Source organism: Amphiprion ocellaris, chromosome 17 (genome assembly GCF_022539595.1).
Source record: "Amphiprion ocellaris isolate individual 3 ecotype Okinawa chromosome 17, ASM2253959v1, whole genome shotgun sequence".
Classification (NCBI taxonomy): Eukaryota; Metazoa; Chordata; class Actinopteri; family Pomacentridae; genus Amphiprion; species Amphiprion ocellaris.
The window spans coordinates 28,455,793-28,480,844 of NC_072782.1; the positions used below are offsets into that span (position 1 = coordinate 28,455,793).

Here is a 25,052-nt window from a genome sequence, read left to right on the forward strand (position 1 = left end):
TAAGGCTCCTAAAAGGGCGAAGTAGTGTGGATGGAAGGCATAAATATCGCAGAAGTTATGCATTTAAAAATGAAAACGTGGAGTCGCTGTAACCTGAGTCTGCTATAGGTGTCCCTGATATCTGACAAAAACACTCTTCGGTGCTGGTAATTCACAAATACTTTCTTTCTAAAACCCAGAAATGCACTCTTGCATTAATTTACAGAGTAAAGCATGTTTTTCAGCAGTAAAAACAGTGAAAACATTAAAATACTTGATGCAAAATCTTACGTTATGTCTGCTGGGACATATTTCGGACTGAACAAGAGTCCATAAAGTCCAAAAAGCAACAAATATAACACATATATACAGTACATATAAACATACATGGATTATAGACATCGATTTACAGCATGGTAATAAAATATTATTCATCAATTTGCCAATTGCACTGGTAGCATGAAATTTAGCACCTCCTGTCTTGTCGTGTAATTTTTATGTTGAGACAGGACTTAGCTCTGTATTAGCTTGGGGCATGTCCAAAAAGCTAGCTACCATATACTTCCATTTAAAACAAATGAATTTCCTGCTTTTATTTTTTGATGTTTGATGTTTTTAGGCCTTTTTAGCTTTAATTTCCCATTTAAAACATTGGGGGAAAAAAGCAATTAAAAAAAGTCATTAAAACAGCAATAAGTACATTACTTTAACGAGGTTAATGAAATATTTGCATTACTTACTATATTTCTGACAAGGTAACTAATAATCTTGAATCCACTACATTTTAACCTTCCCAATACTGTACATGCATAGTGGTGCCCTGTTCATCTTAACACAGACATTATTTCTTCCTACAGCATTATTTTTACAGTGCAGATTTATTGCTTGGACGTGCTCTGAATCTGTAGCAAACCTGGCGGCCTTTCTCGCATGATGTTCTCGTCTAAATCTGGCGGCGCAGTCAGGCCCATCTCCGGATCATTAGTGACCATTCTACTGCTTCTATCTGGCGCTGATCATTTTCATAAGTGGAAATTATGCTGCGTTTGATTCAACCTTTTACCTCCATCCCTGGATGTCTGTCATGATTACCTTCCACCTCTACCAACCTGTCCCTACTGTCTTTTCGAACGCTGCGGTGGCTAAAAGGCCCACTTACAACCTCAAATGTTCTTCCCAAACATCTCCTCTCACAAATGCAGGCAGATATTGTGGTGAAGGAGTGGGAAGTGAGTGGAAATGTGAGGCGGCAGAGAGAGATATTGATTAAAAGGCCAACACAGTGTGGTCGGCAACATGTTGGATGTGTGTGTTTGCTGCTTTGCCTTCCAGGAAGAACTGCTTTTTTTACAGGAAAAACACAATGTTCAGGAGGTGAATAAAACCTAATATTTACACTTGTTGGCATGGAGATGAGGTAAATGACTCAGTCATCGCACAGCTGCAATTGTGTATCAGTCATGTTCGCTGTTTTGGGGGTTTTACAGTGCTTCATGACAGCATAAAATAAAGACTTGTTTATTTTCTTAAGATAAGTCACGATGAGACGAGAGAAGTCAAGACAACTCAAGATATGTCAAGATAAGTCAAGACATTATAAATCAAGATAAGATGAGATATGTCAAGATAAGTCAAGATACGATAAGTCAATATAAGTCAAGGTAGGTCCAGGTAAGTCACGATAAGATAAGTCAAGATAACTCAAGATATGTCAAGATAAGTCAAGATAAGTCAAAATATTAAAAGTCAAGATAATATGAGATACGTCAAGGCAAGATAAGTCAGGATAAGATAAGTCAAGATTACATAAGATATGTCAAGATACGTCAAAATAACTCAAGATATTATACGTCAAGATAAGATGAGATAAGTCAAGATAAGTCAGGATAAGTCAAAATACATCAAGAAAAGTCAATTTAAGTCCAGATAAGTCAAGGAAAGATACATCAAGATAAGTCAACATAAGATAAACTACACTAAAATATCAATAAAGAGATTTCTTTGTGGTTAAGAAAGATTAACCACAAAGGAAATTCACATGCCAATATTGCTCAGAAAAAAAAGAACATGACGTAACATAGGGAATGCAGTGCCTATAAATGTAGAAAAGCAATAAAATAGTGATAAGTATGATATAATACTGACATTCAGTAAGAAAGGTAAAACAAGACTAAGAATAGAACTGTAAAAATGAATGTTGGCAATTATGCTAAAGCATTGAAAATTGCCTTTATTCTTGCCTGGTTCTACTTTGTTTTTAGTAAATAAGTCTTTCAGGATTTGCATTTGCACTCCTGCTGTGTCGCCTGGTTTATCTCAATCACATGAATGACAAAGATGCGTTATTTCATGCAGAGTTTAAGTCGTGGGTGTGCTACTTTTCCTACAGCTGAGGCACAATCTGACGGAAAACGTGATAGCGAGCGTATCTCCTAAATGGAGCCGCTGGAGGAGGTGTCACCTTAAACAAAGCATGGATCCGTCAGGGCATGGAAGTTCACTGTATTATTAACCGCTGAAAAGATAACGATGCCACGGAGAGAAAATGATACCATCAGACATTAGCTTCTGGCTGCTCTGCTGTATATTAAGTAAACTGATGGAATTCATCGACCTTTTTTTTATCCCTTTGCATCTTTGCTTGGCATCAGGACGAACCAGGCTGTGTTGGTATCACCATGTGGTTGATGTAGGCGTACATGCCGCATCCGGTGTACGTACTGGCTGAGATGCCTTTTAAATGGTGAGCAGACAACCACCTACTCAGTGCACCGCAGGCGTATGCTGGCATGGAAATGGAGCAGACCCGCACTGTATGTAGTCTAATAGGGGCAGGTAAACTCCCACAGTACTGCTGCAGGTGCTGGATTTGTAGACTCACTGCGATCTGATGCAGAAGTGCAAGGTTGTATTGTTAGACTTTTTAATACAATATTTACTGTAAATATCAGCTGTTTTTGCACCTTATTTCTTCAACTAGCACGATTTGCATGTTAATAGCACTTTCTTTTGTACACTGGTTTCCTTATTTTTCTGAAATTTAACATGTGTGAGCTGCTGGATACCTTGAATTTTACCAAGACAATGAATATCCATCCATCCATGTATCCATGTATCCATCCATCCATCCATCCATCAATCCATCCATCCACCAGTCCATCAATCAATCCATCAGTCCATCAATCATCCATCCATCGATCTATCCATCAGTCCATTCATCAGTCCATCCATCCATCAGTCCATCAATCAATCCATCCGTCCATCAATCCATCCATCCATCCATCCATCCATCCATCCGTCCATCAATCCATCCATCCATCAGTCCATCCATCCATCAGTCCATCAATCAATCCATCCATCCATCAGTCCATCAATCCATCCGTCCATCAATCCATCTGTCCATCCATCCATCCATCAATCCATCCGTCCATCCATCCATCCATCAATCCATCCATCTATCAGTCCATCAATCCATCCATCCATCCATCTATCAATCATCCATCCATCAACCCATCAGTCCATCCATCCATCCATCCATCATCCATCCATCCATCCATCCATCCATCCATCCATCCGTCCATCCATCAATCCATCCATCCCTCAGTCCATCAATCCATCCATCCATCCATCCATCCATCCATACAACATATTTGCATCAAAATATCTTAATATCATTCAGTTACCTGATTCAGACGTTACTAGTCTATTGAATAGCCAATTATTATCCTACATAAGTGCCAGTATGGACCTGCTCAACGTTTTAGTACGCTCAGTAGGCCTGTTATCCATTCTGGTCATGAACAAACAGAAAGAAACCCTGATAATATTGGTGTTCTCTTTCAGTTGTGTGAATAAGTGCATGTGAAATCTCATCTGAAAAATGTACAAAAATGGAGCTATGTAGCTTGTTACCAGAACAGAACAGTGTTATTGTCATTCTACCTAACTGTACAATGAAATTTGCTGCTCAGTTCCTACAAAATGTTTCAGACACACACTCACGCACACAAAATCTGTAATAAAAAATTTGAAAAATTCAATAAAAGCAGCATCAAAGCCAGTGGTATCATGGTAATATAAATCATTTTCAGTGTAAATGTAAATATTGCACCTAATGTCCCTCATCTTATTGCACATTGTGACATGTTAGCAAACCATGACCATTTCCTAACCTAATCCATGTAGTTTTGCTGCCTAAATATAGCCAAACACCAACTGAAAATGCAAATAAATACGGAGTAAAAAGCAGCAAGTGAGTGTCTAATGAGAAAATCCATTGACTCAGACCTCCTCCATCCATTCTAACCTCCAATTAAAGCTTTTTTTTGTCCTGTAAGCACAATATCGTGGTTCTCCATCTATCCATCCATTGTCTTCCGCTTATCCAGTGCTGGGTCACAGAGGCAGCAGGCGAAGCAGATCATTCCAGACTAGGGCTGCCACAAACGACGCGTCGACTAATCGCCTGAGCACGATACGTCATCAAAAGCGGAAGTGAGCGCGCAATGCAACAGAAATCACCGTCCGAGTGGAGCGCGGAACACGCATGGACATCCGCGCTGTATCGTGCATATATAGTATATGCACGATGCGGCGCGGATGTCCGCGCTGTATCGTAAATGCGGATGTCCACGCTGTATTGTGCGTATATAATATATGCATATACTATATATGCACGATACAGCGCGGATGTCCATGCGTGTTCCGCGCTCCACTCGGACGGTGATTTCTGTTGCATTGCGCGCTCACTTCCGCTTTTGATGACGTATCGTGCTCAGGCGATTAGTCGACGCGTCGTTTGTGGCAGCCCTATTCCAGACATCCCAATATCCAATATTGTGATTCTATCACCATTAAATATGGTGAGAACTGGTCGCCTATCCTCTAAAAACTCATGTTTGGGCTCCCCATTAAGCATCCTTTTTTTGTTTGGGTAGGTTTTCCATGGGTCAGTTTCAAATCTGGTCCAAAATTTCTATGTCATCTTAAGGGAAAGGAAAAACTCGAGTGAACAAGCAAAACTAAACAAACAACTGAGGCTAATCTAGAAAAGAAAGCTGGTGTTACTTTAATCAAACACTGATGGATAATGCTGTATATTCAGTCCGCTCTCCTTATGTGCTAAATTCTATTGATGGTATTGGAACCTTTCACCTTTATTTACAGAGCTGTTTTAAAGTGAATGAAAAATGCTAAATTAGATGTGATAGATTGCACTGATAGCAATGCTGTGAAGGTGAAAGACCTTGACAGGGCTCCTTGAAGGACAAACATCCAGCCTGTCTACATAGGGGGATGGTGAGCCACTTCTTTTCCCATTTACACTCCAGTATTAGTGGGACTGTGCAGAAATGTCCTGGGAGTTACACAACACATAGCTCACCTGCTTCTCCTGGGACTTTTCAGTCTCAGCACACAAAGGAAAAGACTCAACTGGATTTTTTTCTTGTATTCAATGTTCTATCTTTGGAGCAGAGGCATCGCAGGTCAGCTAGGTTGGGGATTTGGCTGGGAAAGGTGTTGAGATGATGATAATAACAGTTACCATTCAGACTACTGCAGTGGATTTTCTTTTTCTTGGGCAGCAATGTCAGAGTTGGTTCCGCCACCATTTCGGTGTCTTGCGATCTTTGGTGACCTTTGACAACAGGTCCAGTCAACCCAGACTATAATCCATGGTGTGTTATCAGCCAACACCAAAAAACTACTCTGAACTAGAAAATTGAAGTTTAATATTCAAGTGATTTGTGTTTAAACTGTAGAAGAATGATACAGAAAGTTCCACCCTACAAACTGACAGGATTGGTTCGATAGTTAGCTATGAATTAAATTCAGAAGTTTGAATCTATGATTTAGAGAATGTCACCAGCACACTGCAGTTTAAAGGTGGAAATACTCACTCATCATGTCTTCTAGCACATAAAAGAGCATCACATGAACTAGATTTTCACTCGAAAGTGGCTTTCAAGTGACTCAAATTCTCAGATGCACACTCATCCACGGCCTTACTGGTTCCAGTAGTGTGAGGCTCTAAAGTGTGAAGGACGAACAAGGTCCGGGACCTGATCGATGCTTAACATCGCCACTGTCGGCGTTAACATGCTTGTACAGTCGCCCACACTGCTATGTGGGCGTTTGGCCTGAGGGCCTGCCTGATCACAAGGACCAATAAAGAGAAGGAGATACTCAGCTGGCAGATTACTCAGGAGATATTGCTAATTCTCTTCACCTACCTGCCCTAACCCAGTCTGCACATCCCTCTGGAGTCAATATTGACTCACTGTAAATTGGTGAATTGTGTGATAAAGCAAAGAATGGCATCGACGGGGCTCGACCGCATCGCTTAAGTGTTGTGTTTTGCTCAAAACATACAAGAAGCTCTCCTTGTTTGCTCAATTTGCTTACAAGAGGCATGGGATAATTAGGTGTTAGAGGATATTAAATTAGCAGCAGGGAAACATGAGCACTCAAACGGCAAACCTGAAAACACCCACTGAATTAATGAGACTAAGGAAGACATACTTGAGGAGATAATTTACACCAGAAGCATCTGAATCGCTGCTCATTATTGGTAACATTTGCTCGAAGGTTAGATTTTGAATTATTTGGACAATACAATGGATGAAGTGCAAATAAAAGCAAACAAATATGTCCAAAATTGATGTCTTAAAGTGGTTTAACAAACATCTCTACTAGATTATATGTTTATTCTGCTCAAATTACCAAAGAACCCAAAAGACAGACACAAAGCCTCCCTGGAGTGTGGTTCCTGAAGCCTGGTTACAAGGGATTCTTTAGAGGAAGCACAAGCTGGTCATTATATCAATAGACTCCACTGCCAAGATCAATAACTGAGGAACATAACAAGAAAGAACAGGACAGAAGATCCTCTCTCTCTGCAGGACACAGTACAGATACTGTACACTAAACTGCAACTTTGCTGAAAGTTTGTAGTGTTTTCACAAAGACTGCTATCAAAAGATGTTTGACATTAAAGAAGGTTTGTTGCTACAGTGAGGCGTAGTATTATTGTGTCTGTAATTTTTGGTTTTACTGTCATATTTTGTGTGTGTGCATAGAAGTTTGATAGACTACAGGGTTGCACAATATGTTGTTTAAGCATCGACACTGCACAAGGTGAAGTCAAGGAAATTAACAAAAGCACATCATGCAATAGCTTTTTTGGAGAAACTTCTAATTTTCCATGACAATCTGTTAAAGAATTATGTCTCATAGAACATTATTTAGTCCAATTTAAGGGTTTGTTGACATGTAGACTTTGCGTGTGCCCAACAAAATCAGCAAGAAACAGGAGAGAAACACTGAACATGCAACATTCACTATACAGAAATAAATCAGCTTCAGAAAGGATAATATTGACCATAAACAGGTATTTTATCAGCAATACCTTGCAAGAAATCTATATATTTTGAAAGTCTGACCATATGAGAAGGTTTCAGAAAGGTTTTTAATGAATTATTTTTATTTTCTATGGAGATGCACTCCCTTATAAAAGCAATCTATTTATTCTACAATGATTAATTCCCTCCAAATACAGATATTTAAGTAATCTGGTCAAAAAAGGCCTGTATCATTTCATATAACAATATCTAATAATTTATCGAAGAGAAGCAAAATATCACAGTTTCAATGTTTTTCAGCGCCATGCAGTGCTAAGATACACTGTGTCAATTAATGATGTGCTGTTCGGCATATTTTTAAAACTTGTTTTTACCCGATTCTCTGCATATTATATTTTCGCTGATATCCAATATTTTCCAACACATCAGTGCTGATACGCACATATTTTTCCACTTAATTGCACAGAACATCAGGTCTCTCCTGCAGTAGAGTTTACATATTATTATAACTGCTCCTACCATTTGACGTATTTATTGTCATTCAGCGTTTTCAAACCAAACTGTGAACTTTTCTGCCCAACAATGACCATTCTGGGGCTATATATTAAGTTTTAAAGCCAATGATGCGCCGATTTAATCGTGCATCCTTAATGTCCTAACTGCAGCGCTGTACTTACAAAGATAAGACTCACAATTTTGTTCTACATGTCTACATATATTTTAATAATACAACAAGCTCCATTTAGGAGGAAAAACACAAAATTTACAACGAAAATTAATAAATTTAAAGAATACAAATAGTTCAAATTAATGATTAATGATTTTTTGAGATTGACGTTCAGGGATCACATCAGTGACAGCAAAAAAAAAAAAACTGTAAGCATAAAGCGCATACAGACACTCAGAATGGTGTTGGATACTATAGCAATATGTGTATAAACTAAGCTAAGCTAATCTAAGCTAATCTATTTTATTGTCATTGCAAATGAAGATGAATAAATAAGTCAAGCCAAGCTAAGCCAAGCTAACCCAAGCTAAGCAAAGCTCAAATAAGATAAGGTTTTATTGTCATTGCAAATTTGCAAGAAAATCCATCGATAATCTCTTAGAGCATAACAGATCAATAAGTTAAGCCAAGCTAAGCTAAGTTAAGCTAAATTACGAGAAGATAACTTCTTCTATTGCCACTGCAAATTTGCAACAAAATTCATCAATAATCTCTTAGAGCATAATAGATGAATAAATAAGTTAATCCAAACTAAGCCAAGCCAAGCCAAGCTAAAACCGTACTAATTCCGGAGGAAAACCTTTTACCAGATATTTCACAGAAAAAACTAAATGACATAACAAAAAAACATAAGAAACAATAAGATTTAAATACGGTATATTACTGAAATGATGCTAACTTAAGGCTAGAATAGAACAGTAACAAGTAATACTGGCAATTACACCGAGTCAATAAGTACTATCACACATGAAAGTGAAATACTGCACCAGAGAAACGAAAATGAAATGCTACACATGATACTAAAGTTGTACTGAGTGACTTGTAAGTCCATTTAAAACTGATAAAAGAGAAGACAATGTGATGTGGTGCACACTGTGAGCAAAGAATGAAGTACACAAGGTTATGTAGAGAGCTGCAGGCCTTTGCTCTCAGCCTCTTATCGGCCTCATCCTCCCCCCTCTCTGCTGAGCCCTGAACCTCTCTGAGAGCGACTCCCTCAGTTATTCACGGGGGCCGAGAGGGGTGAACAAACAGAGCAGCCTCTCCAGCGAGGCGAGACGGAGAGAAGACGAGGCGGAGAGGAGGCGGAGAGGAGGCGGCGAGCGCCAGCGTCCTCCTGGTGGCTCTAATGAGACAGAAGGAAAAAAAACCTGGAGGAGGAATGTCGTTTCTCTCAGCGTTAACACTAAACTCCGCTCGGCCCACAGCTGGAAGAGGACGATGAGCAGGAGATGCCGCAACTCGCTCCATTACGTCGGTGTTTGGGAGGAGACGCCGCAAAAAAAAAAAAAAAAAAAAAAAGCTGTTTTCCAGTCATTTTAGGAGCTCAGAAGAAAACAAGAGGAGCCAGTTCATCCATTATGCCAATGATATGGGGAAGTGGGGCCCATTTTGTGGTGCAGCTGCTGCCCTGGCAGGTGAACTTTGGAGAAAAGATGCTGTCTGGAGACCAGAACATGACGTGGTTTGATAATTCAATATTCAGGCTGATTCAGTCTAGTTGCATTTGGATGTAAGAGGCTGTGGGAGGGCAGGGTCAATACTGGAAAGAGAGGAAAGCCTGCTGCCAACAATAAAGACCAAGCTAAACGTATTTGTAAATCTTTACAACACCAAGAACTATTATGTTTTCTGATTGCAAGAAAGACAGTATATGTATGCAGATGTATTTGTATTGTACTGTATACTGTTTACGTCTTTTGACATGACTTCAAATTTTGATTCAAACTGATTCTTTTTACCACGACTTGGAAGCATTTAAGCTCTACATATGGAAACAGTTTAAGTAGGACAAATCAATTTATTTATTGTAAGCCTGTCCTAAAACGTATCAGCATTTAATGTAAAATACTGCAGCCTGATAAGGCAAATTCTATGACTTTACACCAGTTATCAGAGCTGAGTTCTGGCTTCCATTTAGCTAAAAATTCACCTAAAATCAAGTCTTTTTCACTTTATTAACATGTCCATATGGTGGTTTAATATGCTGGAAGACACATCTAGAGTAAAATAAGCTGTCAAACACACAGCTAAGTGCTTTCACCTTGAAATAGGAGTGCAATAGATTTAAACTTGCATAAAAAAAAAACTTAAGGAGTCAAATTCTATCAACTTGCAGAACGGGACTTTCTGCAGCATGATTTCTCTGCTAAGGATTGGCAGAGTTATACAGCTGCCTGCCTGCCTGCCTGCCTGTCTGTCTGTCTCTGTCTGTCTGTCTCTGTCTGTCTGTCTCTGTCTGTCTGCCTGCCTGCCTGCCTGTCTGTAAGTCTGTCTGTAAGTCTGTCTGTCTGTAAGTCTGTCTGTCTGTCTGTCTGTCACATTACTCAGTAACAGATCAGCGGATTTGGATGAAATTTTCAGGAAAGGCTAGAAATGACACAGGAAGCAAGTGATTACATTTTGTCAGTGATAAAATTAAAATAGCTTTTCTTTAAAAAATAAGTAAATTTTTAAGTGACTCCAAACTTTTGAACGGTAGTGTACGTGTATGTTTCGTGTTTTTTGCATCTCCTCTAGATTGTTCATTATCTTTAATTATCTTTAATTTAGAAAAAGATTAAATTCAAGGTGCAGATGATAGTTAAATGAAATAAAAATACACTTATTAAGTATGCAAAGCTGAAAACTGAACAGAGGAATAGCCTTTTGTGGTATCTTTTCCTCACATCTATAAATTCTGAGTGAGGCATTGATAAAATGTCTGAATTTTACTTAATAAATCATTTTATCTGTAACAGTTCTAACGAGTAATTATGTCTGACGTTCTATCAGATTGAGGAAAACTTCATTGTCCATCAGCAGATAAAAATTAGGTACTGCAGCCTGTAAATGTTAAAGAAGTATCACCAGAACTTATCAACCATCTGTGAAAGGTAAGAGTTCAGCAGAGTCATTCTTCAGGATGGTAAAGTGCACTAAATAGTAGTTTAACGCCAACATTTCAAGCTGAATCTAGTTGTGGTTTTTCTGCAACCTCTTCGCTCTGAGAACGCCTTGATACAAAAGCGGCTCCGATGATGCACTTCAGGAATATTCAAGTTGTGTGTAGGTTTGTGTCAGAGGTGACCAGCATGTTAACTTCCTGCAGGCTGATAAGTCTTCATGCTTCTTCATGCCAACGCGTCGACATGATGAACGCTGACAGTCTCTTTTGTGCTGCTGACTGCAGGCTGCAGCATTTAAAGGTCTTCGTTATTTACCATAAACTGCGTGAACCTCCAGAGTCCAGCGTTTAGCCTGACAACCGCTGGAGGAAACCTAACCAGGAGGAGTTTTAAAAGCTTGGTTTGGATCTTCTCCAGGTTATTTATTAGATTTGATTTATCTTTGGACTGACAAACACAACCAGCTGTCTTTTTAACTGAGATTTGCCCAATTTTAGCCATTTTTAAGCTTCAATTTGTTCTTTTTTTACTGTTTTTATGCTAACCTATCTGCATTTTTATTCGCTGAGCTTTATTGACTATATTTTCTATTTTATTATATATTATAAAAAGTGCATTATCAGATCCAGATACTGTAAAAACAGAATAAAATGTCACTTATCTGCACTCTTATTCAGCACAACCAGCTGTTGTTGGAAGTGAGACTTGTCCAATTTAAGCCATTTTTAAGATTAAACATGCCCTTTTTCCACAGTTTTTAAGTTTACTTATCTGCACATGAATTCACTTATCTGTACTTTAATTCACTTAATTTATTTTCTATTTTATCACATTATATATTTTAAAAAATCGCTAAAATTACACAATTTATCAGACCTAAAAACAGAATGAAACATCTGATTGTCAACTTTCCAATGATCCATGAACATATCAGGTGTGGCATATGTTATATATGGGGAAAATAACCAAAAATAAGCTTAAAATTAAAAATAAACCAACTGCATGTACGACTGACAAACCAAGCCTCACTCGGCTGTCACATGATAAAAGTTTCAGGTTTACTGAAGAGAGCAGACAACAAGACAGCAAAACAAAACCTACTTAATAAAATGAAGGCAGCATGGTAGAAAAACTGTATAAAGAGGATCATGCTGTTGAAGACACATCCAGCATGGTGAAACAACTTTCTAGACGTCATATGCAGAATAAACACCTAGTTTTCAGAGATTTCAACTGTAAATACGCTGAGTAAAGTACCCTCTCTGTCACATGTGGAGCCCCTGTTTCTCTTTTTTTTAAATATTGTCAACACCTGTGGGCACTTGGACAAATGTTTTCTTTAATTCGTTCATTTTAATTTCTAATTTTAAGATCTTTAATCTTATTCTTCAGTTTTTGAACTCCTAGTTCCTTTGTCTGATGTGTGTCCCAATCTAGCAAATTATTCATTTAACTTATTATCATTTTGACTATTTTTTTTTTATTTGACTGCTCTGCCTTGTCTGCTTATGTCTTGATTGATTGTCTCCCTTTTTTTTTAACGTTTGGACTGTCATCTTGTGGATGCTGTTTTTAAGGGTGCTATAGAAATAAAGTTATTATTATCATTATTATTATACATGCTGTACATACTGATTCCATTTTTTTCCATTACTAATTAAAGAAAATTGGTGCTTTTTATGATTTATGGCATTAAAACTGCATTATAACTGAGTTCTACTTCCTTCTAGCTTTGGTTGGGTTGTTTCCATTGAGGTGCAGGACTTTGAATAGCAGTGAAAATGAGCCAAAACAATCAACTGAAGCCCTAAACATGCATGTCTTGGAGACATTGTGTGTCTACAATATAAACAGGTGTGAGTCTTTCTTTTGTCTGATTGTAATAAGATGTAGGTGGAGTAGCTGTAAAATTCCTCATGTTTTTCTGACAGCAGCCTGTTGTTTGTGATTATCTCCGGACTGAATCATGTGTGAAGAAGGAACCCTGCCAGTCTGCCACATCAGCTGTGCTGCACTGCACTTCCTCTGCCTACAGGAAATGATAAGCATCATTTTCAGCCGCGCATGACCGGACCCACAACGCTGTGTTGGTGTGTTTCTTTGCTTGTGCAGGAGAATAAACAAGAGAGGAGTCACTCACTGTTTTTCATGTGCGACACACACTTCACTTGTATGTGTTATTCACATCAATTAGTCCAACAAATCTGTGGCTGTCGTGTGTCTCTGTGTTCCTGCCAACTTTCCACCGAGCCAAATTAAGTCACAGATTTCTTTCTAAAGCATCTATATCATGAGGCGAGGCTTTCCGCCCCAGGCTACGTAATACAACTGTAGCAGATGATGCAAACGGCGAGCGTCCTGCCAAGAACCTGCCAGATACATGTCATCGGGATAATTAGTCGAGCGGCTGCATGTGAAGCCATCTAGCTAGCAGCCATTTTAGTCAGGACAGAAATAGGCAGCAAGGCGAAGGGACAGATGCAGGCTGGATTTTTTTACACCCACAGTGTTATTCTGAGTCACCTTGGCTTACTGTATTTCTGTGCTCATGAATATTCATGAGCCGGGGCTTGCCTTGCTAGTCGGTATGAGCTGTCATTAGTCAATTTGTCAAGTCATGCAAGGAGTCATATCTACATCAAAATACAGGTTGAAACTGTCAATGAGGAGTCAATCATGAACCCAAAAGTCGAGTCAATCCACCTTTTTCTTTTCCCCTCATTTCCTGACATTTTTCCGTTACTGGCTTCGGAATAAATCACAGAATGCCTCCAAAAAACACATTTAAATAGCTCTTTTGCAGAAAGTGCTTTACAATTCTCATTTCATTTAACGATTCACACACATATTCACACCTCAATAGCAGGAAACTACCATGCAAGATTCTATTTTGGGGGGGTGCGTGTTAATTTGAGGACACTTTAACTTGTACAGGAAGGTAAAGATCACATTACCAACGCTGGTAAGTTCAAGGGTTTAAAACTGATAATAATCTGCTGATTATTTGGGATAATTACCAAACCTGAGACAAACACAACATGATGTGGTTCTCAGTCATAAGTGGCATTGATTGAACCACTAAGAAACCAATAAGTCAATGTGGTCATAGGCAGTATTTCACCCTGTTAAAACCTGTATCCTGGGATACTGTGATCGACATTTATCTACATTTTATAGAATAAATGCTTCACAGAAGAATCCAATAAATAATAAAAGTTTAATCAGCTGTGAAAAGCGCCAGTGTACCCAGCCCTCCTTCACTTTGTATTCCTGACCACATCTCTGTGAGCGTGAGCAGCAGGAGGGAGGAAGAAGCTGACTGGGTTTTCTGTTGTGTGTCCAGAGCTGGTATCAGTCTGCTACAAACATGGCTTCAGTAGCACTCAGCCGGCGTCTCAGAGCACACAGTGTTCACCAGAGCACTCACTGAACAGATCGCTAACTGGCTAGAAGGCACTGAGAAGTACAGCTTGTTCAGAACACACAACCATCGCCGGAACACAAACCAACACAACCACACAGCTGCCAGGTCACTGACCACATCTGTCAGATCTGCAGATATCAAGATGAGGATCAACAACATCAGGATCAAACCGGACACCTCTGAGGAAACAACACACCTGGATTAAAAACAAAGAAAGTGAGCAGAGAGGTAATCTTGTCTGAGTCTGAACGCATCTCAGAGACACAAACCATTGCCAGACAAATCGAGGCACATAAGTGAATTACCACTACAGACTCCCAGGATGCAGCTGAGTGAAGACACAGACAAACCCTCCCTCTGAATATTTTACCACAACTGATTGGAATAAAAAGTAAAAGAAATGCTAAATGAAACCATGCAGCTCTGCCATACTCTATTTGTCCTCACTAGTTGATGCATATATGTGATTTCCCTATGAATCTCAAATTGGAGTAGGGTTAAATCAATTACCTGTATATTTTGTGTTTTACAGATTATTGGTATCTGTAAATTTTTAACAGATTATTGATATATTAAATGCCCTACTTCAAGCCTGATGTAGCCTCCTCTCTCTTTTTTTTAGTCACTCTGCAGTCTCAGAAATGTCTGTCAAGCTGCAAAAACTGAACAAAAAAAACAAACCAGGAATTTATCTCCTCTCACAGTGGCTAAGGCTATGCTAACAGCTAGCAGCTAAAATAGAAGGCAGCCACAGATTTGCCTGAAACAGTCTGGAAAACAACAGTTAATAATGATTCAAGATCTGGACCTTACTGGATACTAAAAGTGATAAAACAGTGAAAGATTAACAAAATACAGAAGAACAGCAGACCTAACTGCAGCATCAATCTCAGTTGAACCACATAAGCAGAGGAGACAATTTAATCGGAACCCAGTTATGAATACCAGGTTCTCTGCTATCACATGCTGTTAAAACATTGCATTTCACATATATGGGCTCCAAATATTGGTAATCTTCATTTCTTGAACACCAATAATTGGTATCAGCCCTGGTAAACCCGTATCCATCGGTCCATAGTCTGCAGCTACCACCAAGAGAAGAAATAACAGTTTTTACGGGGGAAAATCTGCGTCCAATCCTGGGAAAGAAGCACACCGGGAGCACGTTTGTTGTTTTGGCAACATCCACGTGGTTGTGTTCTGGGATTTATTCCTCCAGGAACATTCAGAGGAAACAATTCAAACTGTGGCACAATGACGTGTGGATGTACCAAGACGGGTTTTTCTGCCCTCTATATTACTACTACTTACTTTGCCACAATGAAATTCTGGTTGAAGGTTCTCCAATTTGATAAAGTTGAGGAAATTCAGCGCTCAGTGCAAGTGATGGTTTAAATTTTTACACAACTGAACCTCCACGCAGCGTTCCAAGCATTGCAGGAGCACTACGAGCAGTGTTTAGCTGCACAAGGAGACTGTGTTAACTTGGATGGTGGCAAAATGTAAATCAATTATCTTTTTTTTTTTTTAGGTTATAGACACTGAAGCTTTTCCCACCTTGTACTTAGACATTGTGGTGTTTGAGCTAAATGCTACAATCAGTATCCTAACATGTCACTATAATGCTAACCTTGTTCTCCGTCCTAGTTAACTACAAAATGCACAAATGAAGTTGGTTGGAATATCATTGGTTTTGAAGATTTTTGGTCATAAACCTGATGTCAGTGCCCAAAGTCAGGAAATACCCTTAAATCATTACAATTAATCCTCCATCTAATGAAAATTCATGCTAATCTACCCAAAAGAGGCTGAGATATCTTACTCTGGTGCCCCTAAAGGAACAGTCAGGGAATCCCCATAGTCAGTACTATTCCTGCTCCAGGGACAATTATGGCCTAATAAAAATTTTATGACAATCCATCCGATAGCCGCCAAGAAATTTCAGGCCTCACTGACCGACACTGCAGTCCGTGGAGTCAAGCTGTCACTAAAAAGAAACAGATTCAATGAAGGGATTCAAAAGAAATCCAGCTCTGAAAAGTGGATTCATCACTAAAAACATGATAAAACACTATTTAGCCCTGAAGCTAACCTCAGCTCTCAGGTGACACACAAACAAATCCACAACGGACACACCTACAAGATCAGACAGCAGCATTTTGGCACGTGTTCAAAGGCAACATTTATTCATGATGCCTGTCGCGGGGCATAAGCTAAAGTAAACCCACCCTCTGTAGTCCCTGCAAGTGTACTTTGAAGCCTCCTATTGTGTTCGCCCATCGCCTGAGAGCCACATGAAAGCGGATCACAACTTTGAAGTCGACGCGAGCCGCCGACTCTCGCCTTCGACCACTTACGGCCGGCCGGGACTCATGGAATCAAACATATACGGATAAATAAATAAAAACAACTGGTCTGGCTTTGTTTCCCTGGAGATGACAGTGGGATTATTGTTCTTGGTGACTTCAGCCCGAAGCCTCAGACAGCCGTTGCCATAGTGTTTGCACGGGCAGTAAAAGGCCATGTGAGGCTTTGGTCAATAACGGCGATGACTGGATATCAAAGGCCAGGAGGCAGGAGAGGTTAACTGGAGGAGGCATTTAGATGAAATACAAGAAGAAAGCCTAGATATAAGTTCTGTAATGTACAAATGAAAGTACCAAGAATGTACTTTTTTATCCCTAAACTTAAAAGCATGCATTTTTTACATGCTCAATGTCAAATACTAGCTGTTTCCTTTCAGTAGCCTGTGACTTCTGGATACTTGAATGACTGAATGTTCCAGTTTGTGAAAGCTATATTTAAGCACCTGAATGGCCTTGCAGTTGATGGACTCCCTCAACTGAACAACAAATATCATAGCAAAAGGAGCCACAACCAGGAAAGCAAATAAGGCACGATACACGCCTCTGATCGCTCATCTTTTACAGTACAAACATGGAGCGCCTTTCCATCCGTGGCACACGATCAGAATATCCAAGTTAAAAGCGAAACAAGATGGAAAAAAGTGGAAGGTTACAATTTCACACCGAGTTAAGTACAACAAATAGACTAGATAGAGATATGCATGAATGTACACAATGTCTGAGTGCATGTAATGAGTTTTGGTCTTTTCTGCTGTTTTTATCCTGAAGCTGCTTCATTTATTTGTTTGTTTATTTGAATTTAAAGCCCAACAAGGGACACAGATTAGTTTCAGCTGGATATCTTGTTATTAAATCTGCAGAAATTCCTTATGTAACGGCGCTTGTCTGCACTGTCCATGATAAATGAGCAAACTAATGAATAAAGTCTGTTCTTTTAAAATAGATGTTGGGTGCTTAAACAGAACAAAGACAGAATGTTCAAAGGATGTTTAGAAAATGCTGTCAGATTACACTACCGTTCAAAAGTTTGAGGTCACTTAGAAATGTCCGTATTTTTGAAAGAAATGCAGTTTTTCTCAGTGAAGCTTACATTAACTTAGTCAGAAATCTAGTCTAGACATTGTTAATGTGGTAAATGACTATTCTAGCTGGAAACGGCTGATTTTTATTGGAATATCTCCATAGGGATACAGAGGAACATTTCCAGCAACCATCACTGTTGAAAGGCTCAGTGATGATTAGAAAACCCTTGTGCAATTATGTTAGCACATGAATAAAAGTGTGAGTTTTCATGGAAAACATGAAATTATCTGGGTGACTCCAAACTTTTGAACAGTAGTGTATGCATATACTGTTTGTAGTGCAGATGAAACAGAGAAAACACCACAACTAGGTCTCTTTTTGACCACTGTAAATGGTCAATTTGAGTCAATTTTCCAAAGAACTCTAGCAGTAAGGATCATAAAAACCTAAATTTTGGTCCATTCATTGAATAAACCCATAAATTCTCATCTCTGCATATATAAGTTTCATATTTAAAAGTGTTTTTCCATTAAAATATCATAAAATTGTCTGGGTGACTCCAAACTTTGGAACAGTAGTGTATGTTCCACAAAAACAAAGGAAGAACGTTCTCAAAGCAACAGAAACATAAAACGTTCCAGTAATGTGATACGTTCACAAAGATGGAACATTTAGCCTGCTATTCTTCTACAAAACCTTCCTACAATGAAGAATGATATCAAAATAACATTTCAAGAACATTAGGGCGCAATGATTTAACAATCACTTGCAAACCACAAGCTAGTTGTAGTTGTAGCAACCTGTACATACAATCTATGCATTTTTCACAATATTCTGCAAATAAACTCTGCAAATAAAGATATTTTATTTTCTGTTTTTTTCTGTCCAATCCAAAATTCCCCGCTGACATCATCGTAGTATTCTCAAGAATCATTAAAAGTTACTGAACTGTTTTTACAGCCCAATGAAAGTTATCTTAGAATCCTGTATATACTTGCAGTAACAGTGTTGTTGTATCAGAGATGGCTATCTGATGGATAACTGGTGAAATAAATGTGAAAATAACAGGAACCTTGCAGCAGCCTGCAGGGCTCAACGCTCTGTAAGATCACGGTAAAGTATCATACATCACTTTCTTGGCTTTCAGAATAATGGCTGCACTTCAGACTGTAAGAAACCATTTTCCCTACACTCTCTGCTCCTCTGAAGCAGACATTACTTGAAGTGATTTTCTTCTCCAGTAGAAGGAAAAACCTGCTGATTATTGACTCCACAATAAAAGGTCTCCTATTGAGTTTGACCTTCAAAATTAGAAGAGGCATGCTATTTTAATTTCCTTTGTTTTTTTGGAAGGAGGGTGTGTTTACGAATTTTGGATGCTTCCGAAATAAAAGGAGAGCAGGCATCTCACTATTTTTTCTCATTGCGCTCGGCATGTGATTGCTTGTGTCTGGATCCTCGTCATGGCTCGGTAATCCTGAGCTCATTGTTCCATTGATTGAGCCTTTTCCAACCGGTGCAGATTTATTCTCTTATTAGGGGTTCCTAATGCTTGATCAGGGCAGATTAAAGGTCTGCCTCTGCCTGCAGCTACACTATCATTTAGAGCCTTTCATTAGCACTGGATGGCTGTATCAACATAATTAGCACGAGGATGGAGCGTAGAAGAGAACCAAAGCCGTTTCTTAGTGAAGCGGAAACACAGACGCCTCTGACTTACAGAATACATGATCATTAACGGAGCAAAACTGAATGTGTTTTAATTTCAAACAAAGCAGTGTTATTTACTTCTCCTCTCCTGAGCAGCGCCACAATTACATCCTCTCAAATTAGATTTCTGACCAGCAGGATCGATAGAAAACCATGACCGGTCATTTCTGATTGATTAGCTTGCATTTTCACATTTTTTTAAATCAATCATTCATGCGCCGATCGATGGGACCCAACTGAGGCAGCGTTGCATTCATCTGTGGGGTTTTTTCTATTCTTAAATACTTTATAATTATCATTTTATACACCGCAACCGGACTGTGATTGTGATTCTTGCCTGCAGGAGGCTTATTCCTTCTCTGAGGACAACATAAGGCAAAAACAGAGATGTTTTTTTTAACACCCAGGTGTGCATTAAAATCCGTTTAATCCTCTTAAATTCATCGGGGGGAAGCTGATCGTTTGAGGATGCGGTTAAACGTCTTTTATTGTTTCATCGTTTTCTCACAGGGTTGCTCCTAATGTGACCCCTTTGAGTTAAACTCCATCCAGAGGTGATGCGATTGATTTCAGATTGACGTTGCCAACACCTCTGGCCCTCGGATCTCGCAGAGGGCGTTTCGAGCACAAAACAAACAGTGTCTCGCACACGCACACGCACACGCACACACACACACAAACCGCCGATTACATCAAGGCACATTATCTGCCACGGTTGCCTGGCAACCAAACAGAGACACACACATACACAACATAATGGTTAATTTGTATCCAGTTGTGTCAGCAACGGGTAGCCAAAACTGAAGAGCGATCCTTCTAGCTTCAGTTTCTGGAAGGCAGGAAACCTCTGAAATAAACGTCGGTTTTTGATACACGACACTGTAAACAATAAAATATTCATATATTCGTATTCTGTATTCATGTTCAATCCGCCTGCATCTTCATGTAAACACTATTTTGTTCCTTAAACGTGCTGCGTGGGACGTGGGAGCATTAAATCCATTGACAGATCCGAACCCAGTTTTCCCAACTTAAATGCAGAGTGAAAGAAAAAGAAAAGGCTGATTATGACCTAACTTGTATTGGCTTAAAGCTCTGGACCCTGAAATGGTTTCTGGGCAATTTTGTCACATTTTTACTCACTATGGGTTCATTTCTTACTGCAACATAAAGTCCTGCACCTCTTTGGCAACTCTGGAATTTATTTTTTGGAGTAGGATACAGTTATAATGCCATAAATCTTTTTTTTTTAAAAAAGGAAGAAATATAAAACGTCATCATATGTACAACTTTTTTTCAAGTGCACACAAGACTGGGGAAAAAACAAAGCTCTGCATGCTACAGATATTTAAACTACAAGTTAGTTGTATTTCAAGCAACCTATATGTTTCTCACACTACTCTGCAGTTTAACTCTATCTTCCAACAACTTGATGACAATCTGTATACCATTTTGTAACACTTTTGCAATCATGTTTTTGCTTGTTTTGCCCTCAGTCCCCTTTAATTATTTTCATACTTGGCTCATCTCTATATAATAATCACTATGTTTGACACCCATTATTCACAGCTGAATTAATTATTTCATGTATTTTTAAAAGGATCTGGTTCACTTTGACAAATCCTTAAATGACACATGGAGAATAAAGTGACTTGGATGATATATTACAACTTTAAGCTTAGATTTGCTTAATTTTCCCAATGAAATCTCATGTCACATGATTCATTCAAGGGCTTTTGGAATGTTGGAAAGCCAATGATCCTTTATGTTTTTACAGTTTCTGGGTCTAATATAAGGTGTAATATTGGCATAAATAAACAGCAGTTTCCAAAACTGCCAGTATGTTTTGATGGTTCAGATGGTTCAAATGCAAGAAATACAACTCAAAATTCTTGTGTGTATTTCAAATTTTTTTTTTTTTTAAGCCCCTTCCTTCCCTACCTTCAAGGATGTTTTTGCCATCATCTCTGACACTCATGGCCGCTGCCTCTGCAATCTGTGTTCTATTTGTCATTCAATATTCAGCTTGACTCATGCTTTTATTGATGTTTGCAAAAAGCAATTATTCATAGCACAGGTCCAGTCTGAGAGTCATGCAGCAGCAAGGCAGGATGACAGAAAACAGGCATTCATCAGCACGTCTCTGACATGGAGGGACTGAAGAGTGGCGTTATTATAATTATAAATGGAAATAATATTAGAAGACTGACTGACTTCTTCACTACTGGGAGTCAATGTTTAGATAATCAACATGGATCAGTACTTTCTAGGATTTGGTAAGGTGTCCTGTTTCCTCAGAATACATTGATACTGCCAAGATCAAAACAATACTCCCCCAAAACATCATTTAGCAGCTTATATGCACTCTCATTTTCTCCTGCCTGGCAACTGCAATTCACTCTCCACCTGCCTTAAAGATGCAACAAGGACTCAGCAGTCAGACTTCTTACTAAAGCACACAACTCTGGTCCTTGCAAATTACACTGGCTACACTGAATTCAGTTTAAGATTCTCAAAGACACTTCTAAATCTCTGCATGTTCTGACTCCACTCCACATCTCTGAACTTTATTCTGCACCTCGACCCTCATATTTGAAACCCAGCTACTGCTAAAAGCCCCACAGTCCAGGCTAAAAACAAAGGGTAACTGTGCTTTTCACCTTTTTAATTCCAACACTCTATAGTCAGTACAGCTCCTCAGTTCAAAAAGCTTTTAAAAACCTGTAAAGACGAGCACTTGCATAACATTTTAATTCTTTTTTCCATATTCTATTCTGCCTTTACTAATGTTTTATGTATTTCGTTTAGTGTTTTATGTCATGTTTTGTGGATTTTAATGCTCTGTGCAGCTCTTCATAACTCTAAAATATAGTTTTATTACCAACAAGGTAATGATAGACTGAGTGAGTTGTGAATTAGCAGAAATTTGGCCATCCCTGTGGTAGAAAAACACAATTATTGGATGAATCCCTAAGTGTACCATCAGAGCACAACTTCAGATTACAAAAGTGAGGATGTCTGTATGGCTGAAAAAAATATATCTAATGTACAAATATAATACTTAGAGTTTTTATTATGCCCAAACTAGCAGACTGGTGTAAACTGGGATGGATTCCAGCTACCTTATGGGATAAATTAGGTATAGCTAATGAACGGATGGATGGATTGTTCCGTTAGGAAAATGACTAAAATATTGTCAACAGATGGCGACTTGACAAGCAAATCAACAATTTTGAACTGTCTGAGAACTACAATAAGTGTCAGTTTGTGTGTAAATGGGTACGATGGCAGTCTTGGAAGCCACCTTTAAGCAGCTGTGAAGGACACCGCATTAAGAAAGTTTTTTTAAAAAGTTTACACTGAATTTGGAAGCAGGAGACGTAAAATGTGCTGTTGGAAGGACACAGGAGGGAATAAAAGTTTGTTTGAAGGACAACTGAAATACGTGAAAGCTCTCAGAAAGCTCTCTCTTGGAAATAATAACTAGAATCTAACAGGAGCGAAACTAACAGCGGCATGTCGTCGTATTAACATCCTTCTTAGTCCAGCTTTCTGCCGTCAGTCAGAGGCTGGAAAGGAGCACAGTGCCGCCTTCCAGACAAACCTTTAGTGCTGCCGAGGTTGACATCCCAGCAGCAGCAGCTCACATCTATTGACCTGACCGCTGCTCCAGCATTGACTTTTCATGGCTCCTCTCTCATAATAAGAAACACAGGCCATTACAAGCCTCCAGAGCCCTGGAGTCTGACAGCTCCCCTGCCGGGCCGCCGCTGAGAGCCGCTCACATAGAACAGAAAAAACAACTTTCAGCTATAAAAGTATCTGTCACCAAACTCTACAGTCCACTTAGCGAACAACATGTACTACTGACATGTACTCAGTCTTACAACAGACATAAAACATACACTGTACTTTCACTGTGGCATGTCGATGCTTTGGAACGAGGCTGGGAATATGGAGTTTCTTCACAAAATCATCAAGCTCAGGCTGTATCTAGATCAAGGCTCTCGGTTAAGGATAGATCGATTGCCTGTATTTAGCATTTCTCCAATTATTCAAATCTGTGATTTTATTGTCTAATTATTGATGAATTAAATGCAATACTTCAGGTCTGATACAGAATCTGTTCTCTGTCTGTTTCACTCTGTGGTCGCTCAAGCTGCAAAAACTGAACAAGAAACATCAGGTATTCCCACAAACCAGGAAATTAGCTTTTCTCACAGCAGCTAAGGCTACGCTAACAGCTAGCAGCTAAGTTAGAAAGCAGCCACAGACTACCCCTTAATAGAGTCTGGAAAACAATAATCAATAATGCTTTAAGATCTTTAGTGTACAATAAATGTAACAGAACAGTGAAAGATTAAAAAAAAAAAATACAGAACAGCAGGAGACAAACTGATTAATCTCGCTCAATTCCACATAAACAGAGGAGATAACTTAATCACTCCTATTTCTATTTTACATATTCAGTTACAGTCACTCTTATTAATGAAGAAGCCTAGTTATGAATGACAGGTTCTCTGCAATCACATCCTGTTAAAACATTGCATTTAATGTTTATCGGTTCCAAATATCGGTTATTCTTGATTGCCAGTAATCGGCATTGGTATCGGCCTTCAAGAAAAACCCCTATCAGTCGATCCCTACTCTCTGTACCAAGTAAGTTCATCCATAATTAACTGGGAAAACTGCTTCTTTATGAACTTGTCTTTGTGCACAAGGACAAAATCCTCTTTAGACAACATGTAAGCTCAATCAAACTGTTGCCACACAGTTCTGCATGTGGACACGAGGTTCCAGTAGCACCAATATTAAAATCTAGGACAGAAAGTGAAAGGCCAAAGCAACAAAAGTTCACCATCACACTGTTTGTTCCATCCTTTACAGGTTCACACATACTATTGTCTTCATTTAATGTTTTATCTAATGTTTTGTGGGTTTAAATTTTTTTGCAAAGCACTTAGAGGGCTCCAGACTAACTTTTTCACAGGTAGCATGGGTACAACCAACTTTCTCATTTGGTCACACCTCCCACCTTGTCACAGGCAAAACACATCATTTACTGAACATCTGCTTATCGATAGACACTACAATTTACCAAAGTTCCCTAAACGCCCCACGTTTCAGGCTGCAGGAGCTGCTGCTTAGTAGCTCTGGTGCTTAGACAGGTGTTTGACCAAGAGTGACCCTGAAACGAGTAAACTAGGGTGTTGTAATGTCACATTTGTTCAATGTATAACCAAATGATTTTTTTTTACTTGTGCTGTTTTACACCAAAGTTATGAAAGTACTACTTTCCACCACCATGGTGAACACAGCAGCTGTCTATGCTGGTAAGACTGACACCAAAACAGCTTCATGATCATCGCACCAATGCAACCAGTTGAAATTTTAACTTGGACACTCTCAAAAAAAAGTCGCAAATGTGACCATTTTGGTCACAGTCTGGACCCTAGTTTTGAAAGGCACCATAAAAATAAAGTTTTATTACCAACATGGGAACAAGAGACAAAGCGAATCATTCCAAATTTAATTAAATAACCCAAAAAGTGAATTATCAGAAAAATCTAAATT

At 39.0% G+C, this 25,052-nt stretch overlaps 1 protein-coding gene across 8 annotated transcripts in view; it reads right to left on the minus strand.

Moving 5' to 3' along the window:
* Positions 1-25,052, minus strand: part of cacna1bb (calcium channel, voltage-dependent, N type, alpha 1B subunit, b) — a 261,236-nt gene that overhangs the window by 211,781 nt on the left and 24,403 nt on the right. The window lies entirely within an intron of this gene.